The sequence below is a fragment of the Myodes glareolus genome, chromosome 22 (genome assembly GCF_982192425.1).
Source record: "Myodes glareolus chromosome 22, mMyoGla1.1, whole genome shotgun sequence".
Classification (NCBI taxonomy): Eukaryota; Metazoa; Chordata; class Mammalia; order Rodentia; family Cricetidae; genus Myodes; species Myodes glareolus.
In genome coordinates, this window is record NC_142047.1 from 39,758,594 (window position 1) to 39,764,546 (window position 5,953).

Below are 5,953 nucleotides of genomic sequence, written 5' to 3' on the forward strand. Positions count from 1 at the left end.
CCTTCTCTTCTCCTCCTCCCCTTCCAAGCTCCCTTCTTCCCTCATCTCCATGTCCCGCTAGGTGGTTGTTCACCCACCTCTTTGTCCACTCTTTGTCCTAACATTTACTTTTTAGGATATAATTTCTGTGTCCAGTTGTTAATGAAGACTGTGCTTACAATACAAATTTGACTCACTTGTGCCTTTAAAATAGACTTTCATTTTTCTGTATAGGTTAAAGATAGGAGATGAAAGACAACTTTCATAATTTGAAACGCTGCTAATTTGGGAATGGCAGATATTGAAATATTTTTATGTGCTTCTGCTATAGCTGCTTGGATGATTTTGTAAAAAACTAAACAGGTATTCATTTCTTTACCCAAGCCGGTACTTAAAGCTAGCTATTAGTGCCTTTTATTATAGCCCCTGCTCTTCAAACAGTTGCTTTGGTTACATAAGCGCGCCTCTCCTCTCCTACTGCTGAAGAGGAGGAAGTGGAGGAGTGGGAGTCATGGCCATTGGTTCAGATCTGAAAGGTACACATAATTCAAAATGCTTCACTACCGTTCTGAAACATGTCACGATCTCATTTGATGTGGTTTTATGGAGGCAAAACTGCTGGGGTTTGCATCTCGTTTATTGTTGAAGGCTCATACACAGGCTTGCTAGCCCATTATCTGTGTTTTGTCCTTGAACCAGAGCGATGCTACTCCAGAATCACCTAGTGATATGCCTGGCTTCTTACTTGGCTCGAGCATCCTCTTGTCCTGCAATTAACTCTGGATGGGCTGTGTCATTTAGCAATTCTTGTTTGTCCTGACTCCAAAGATTCACTCTAAGGTCTATTCTGAGAAAAGCCTTTGCTTATATATTCTAATCATGTGCTAACCGAGGCTTGACTTTTTTCCACAGCACGGGATTCTGAAGTAAAATTTGGAGATGGTGTGAAAAGGGAAAGTCTATAATTCTGTCTGCTATAATACCCCTCTCAGGACAGGGAGGAAGAAAGAAGGGGGTTCAAGAGAGGGGGTGAAAAGACATAGAAACAGCTTTTAGAAAAGTAAACACCAAAAGGGAGTAAAAAAAAACACAGAAAACAAAACAAAAAAGCAAAACCCCAGAAATCAAGAACATTAATTTCTACCAGAGTTCTAGTGATAGATTAGGAGAAAAATTCCTAATGGTTGTAGAAAGTGGAAAGGAAATGAAGAAAGCAAGCTTAGAGGAAAAACTGTAAATTCTCTTTTGGCATTTAAAATTATTTCTGCAGATCTTATCATGGGGGCGGGCAGGAGCAGAACAAAGAGGAAGAATGCCTGTATCTCGCTGTCCACTATCACCTAAGGAGAGGTAAGGAAAGAGTCCTGTCTGTCCCTTCATCACCGTGTGGTCCTCAGCGGTGGCATCCAGGTATAGGCATTGTGCAGCCCACTGTGGAGCTCAGACTCCTAAACATGAACATAAAGTCCCAATTCCAGATCTTTCCACACTGCCGTTTTGAAAATAACGCAGACTTTCCTCTCTGATTTCTGAAGGAAAGAGTCATCTGACCCATTTTAGCTTAGGTGACGTCTCAAAGTGTAGGTGACTTATGTTCTCCCACTGGAGTTAATACTGAATTTACGGTAAGATTGGAAAGGCAGCAGCTACTCTCCTGTGTTATTGCTCTCCTCGCCTTCGGAAGGATCCTCCATGTCTCAGATGCGGATTTAAACTACCCTTCATCCCTTCTTAGGCGTTTATTTGGTTTAATGTTTGCTCCTTTGTTTTCCTGGATAGAAAACAAGTTGAGGAGATGACAGAATTCAAAAGTGTGTGTGTATGTGTGTGTGTGTGTGTGTGTGTGTGTGGTGTGTGTGTGTGTGTGTGTGTGTGTGAGAGAGAGAGAGAGAGAGCGAGAGAGAGAGAGAGAGAGAGAGAGAGAGAGATTTTACAGACTATCAAACTTATTGAATCAGATGTGTCACACTTCCACACTTGAATAAAAATCTCATGCTAAGGATTGGGCCTGGAGTTCAGTGGTACAGTACTTGCTTACCATGCATACGGCCCTGCATTTGATACCAGAGCGCCCTCCACACATACACACAGAGAAAGAGAGAGAGAGAAACAAACTAAACTATACCAAAATAATGAAGGTAGTCACTGTGTGTGAATGTTTTAAAATAGCTTTTTAAATGAGGGTAGAAATATCGTTGTGCCACTTTTTAATTCTGCTTCAGTAATCTTGCCTACACACTTAGAAAAATAACATTTGGAGTAACAGTATTTTTGCTAAGTGGATCACTTTCTCGTATTTGAGAAAAGAGATCAGAAAAAAAAAAACCCACTCATCACATGGAGAAAGCAACAATAACATTGCCATTCTTTCAAAAATGATTCTTTTTTCCAAAAGATTCATTTATTGTACAACTTATTTACAAAACTTGAAGTGCAGATGTAATAGAGAAGAAAGGAAACATGTCAGGCATGTGCAGTCAGTGTGGATAAGACTTATCCAGAGTCTTCTGCTTGCAGCACTTGGTAGTCAAAATCATTTATTATTACCTCAGGAAGCTTTAGAACGTTCGCTCCTATATGACTAAAACTATGACTATCTTTTAAAAAAATATTTATTTATTATGTATACAATATTATGTCTGTGTGTCTGTCTGCAGGCCAGAAGAGGGCAGCAGATCTTATTACAGATGGTTTGTGAGCCGCCATGTGGTTGCTGGGAATTAAACTCAGGACCTCCGGAAGAGCAACTAGTGTTTTTAACCACTGAGTCATCTCTCCAGCCCCAAACTATGACTATCTTAATGAAAAAAAAAATTATCATTTTTTTTGCTCATTGAAAAATTTACAAGTTGCTGAAGGCTAAATAAACCATATCACACCAACGTACAAAATTCAAGGGAGCCTGAGTAGGAAGCCAGAACTGTGTAGGAAAATCACTGCTGCTTATGTTCCGTTTTCAGTAGCATTCACATTAAGGGGGAAATCTACACGCCCAACTCTCTTCAGTAGCCAGTTCACTGCCAGATCTTCCAAAACCAGGGACAAGCATTCTTAAATCCCTTCCTCAGGTTGTCCCAAACGGGTCCCAACGTATGGATTAATCCCCCTAACAGAGGTTGTGCCTCTCTGGAAGGCAGTGAAGGATACACAGCATATTTCTGGATCTGTCCTTCCAACTGTAGGCACAGCTTTCATCTCTGATCCTTTGGATAGCTGCGTTTATAGTATCAGTTCTTCCCTTAGGTCATTGACTTTCTGTTGAGGGAATGTGACATTAAAACCTTGACATTTCTGGGCTAGAAAATGGAGCGTACTCCCACGATCTATTTTCTTTGTCAAAGAAATCATCTTGAAATGCAAACTTCTGCTTGTGTGCATTAGATGTTAAAGACACTGGATCCCATGGCAAACTCTGTCTTCTCTTTCGAATGGGTCTACCACCTGGTGACCTTCCAGTAGGGCAAAGTTTGACCTTATTCATGTCCTTTAGAACCATCATTAGCCCTTTGGCTTTTTGAATGATGGTTGCCATTCGTCTTGCTAACACCTGAGGGCTGCCTTTTCATTTTACCTGCCCCATTATTCATGTTGTGTGTAGATTTAGGTTGCATGGGAGAAAAACACAGAGGTTGGAGAAAAGATTGAGGAAGAAGAGGAGGAAGTACCAAACCTGGAAAGTGATCTGGCTCTACACTCAGCCCAGAAGTCTCTGATATTGGCATTCCTTCCGTGCTAGGGTGGTTCCTGCAGTGTGAGCTAAGAAAAGTTAGTTCGTCCTCGAGGACAGCTGCCTTTCTCGCTGTGGCTTTACTCGCAGATCAGTTTCTCCCTGGCTTGTTCTGTCTTAGAGCAGTGATGATGTAGTTCAAGTCCTCTTGGGAGGATGGGAAAGATCACTTTCCCTGCCTCCTCTTTCCATATATTATGTGGGAATCTAAGATGACTGGCTTCTCCATCATGGACGGCATGCAAAACATCGGCAAAAGATGAAATCGTAGGTTCATAGTCATCAGAATACTCAGAGTTTAAGTGTGGGGTCAACTCACAATTAGGTATTCGACAAGGTTCTAAAGAAAGCTTTTTCCCAATAATATGAATGGTACTCCTAGTATCATTCATAGTCTTGCCAAATCAGCAAATCTTGGTCTATGGGACCACCAAAATGTGCCCGCATTGTTTCTTAATCTATCCAGTATGAGAGACATTGGTGAATTAAGTTCAAGGAAATGTTATTCGTTGGCACCTTCCTGCCACACTGCATGCCACCAGATCATCCTGGGAGGGCCAGGTCAACAGAGGCCCCCACACACTCTGAGGGACTGATCATCCCCCAAGGCCAGCTTGCTGCTTCCGCCTCTCAAATTATAGAGGCCTTGAATTACATTATTAGTTTTTCATCTTTGTTATAACTACTTTCCCAAAGGCACAGAGTAAGAAAAGCCATTAAAATTTTTATATCAGACATGTATTAACAACTTCGCTAAAATAGATCTAAGATCTCTTCAAGAAAATACAAATGTATCAGGTGTTTTTTGTTGATGTTTTTATATTTTTTTCTCTCCCCACTTTCGATTTTTACCTCTAATTGGAGAAGGTGTGGGTATCTATCAAAACTTTACATGTTTTTGTTTGTGTATGTGTTAATATATGCATGTGACCATGGGTCAGCCTTGGGTAGTATTCTCTTGCTTTTTACACATGGTCGTGACCTACCATGTTGGTACTGGGAATTGAACTCAAGACCTCTGGAAGAGCAACTAGTGTTTTGAACTACTGAGCCACCTCTCCAGTCCTCTCTTGTGTGTTTTAATTCAGTTTCTCACTGGTCTCTCAGGCTGACTGACTAGGCCAGGCTGGCTGTGGGGCTGGCCAGCGAGCTCAGTGCTGGGATGTGCAGAACATTTTGCGTGTCTCTTGGGGAACAAGGTCAGGTCCTTATGTGTACCTAACAAGCACTTATCTGAGTATGCTATATCTCTAGCCCCCCAAGCTACAGTGCTTAAATCTACCTCCCGTTACTTTGTTACTTCGTTTCCATTGTATTTTGGTTACGCCATAATTGTTGCTGGCTCTAGCAGATTTAGGATTCTGAGGTGGGAATGTGAGACTCACAAAAGGGTGATATATTAATTGTGTTTATTGGTTGTTGGTTGAGTCTATGGAAAAACAAAAATGTCTAAATGGATGCATATTTCTGATATATATATATATATATATATATATATATATATATATATTTGAGGCCATTGAATGTAACACTTCCCATATGTGTAACAATATATGTGAAATACCTTTGAAAATATCATAATGAAGCAAAATACTTATTGTATTATAAATTTGGTGAAATTGCTGTTTATATAAAACTGGCTGCTTAGAACACTGACTGTATTTCTGGGTTTTTGTGTGCTTGTTTGTTTGTGGATAGGATTCCATTCTATGTCTTAGGCTGGCCTCAAGCCCACAGTCCTCCCACTACAGCCTCCTGAGTGCTAGGATTGCAGGCGTGACCAAAGCTGGCTGTTCAGCCGGCCATTGCAGGGCGTGCCTGTAGTCTTGGCACATGGTGGGCTGAAACAAGGTGATTGGTACAGCCTGAACTATGCAGCAAGATCCAGTTTCATTAAAAAAGAAAAGAAAAGAAACAGGAATATTGGTATTTTATTCTGTACCTTGGCCCCAACTAAAAAAAAACACCATTCCCAGACTATATAAAATAGACTAACCAAAAGAAACATGCTACGAGATGTGCAACTCATAGCGTGTGTTGGGAAGTGGATTAAGTTTGGAGAACTGATTTTCTGAGCCTTTGGTTTCTATTTCTACTTTTTTTTTTCGTTTTTTGAGACAGGGTTTCATGTAGTCCAGCCTTCAGCTGGATAGATAGGTAGTTAAGAATGAGCTTGAACTTCTGATCTCCTTCCTCTGCCTCCCAAGTGCTAGGCCCATGGGCCTGTACCAGCACACCCATTGTGTG

At 41.0% G+C, this 5,953-nt stretch overlaps 1 pseudogene; it reads right to left on the reverse strand.

Annotated features, from left to right (window-relative positions):
• Positions 1 to 1,358: 1,358 nt before the first annotated feature.
• Positions 1,359 to 4,253, reverse strand: LOC146890156 (mitochondrial fission regulator 2 pseudogene; annotated as a pseudogene).
• Between the last annotated feature and the right edge of the window lie 1,700 nt (positions 4,254 to 5,953).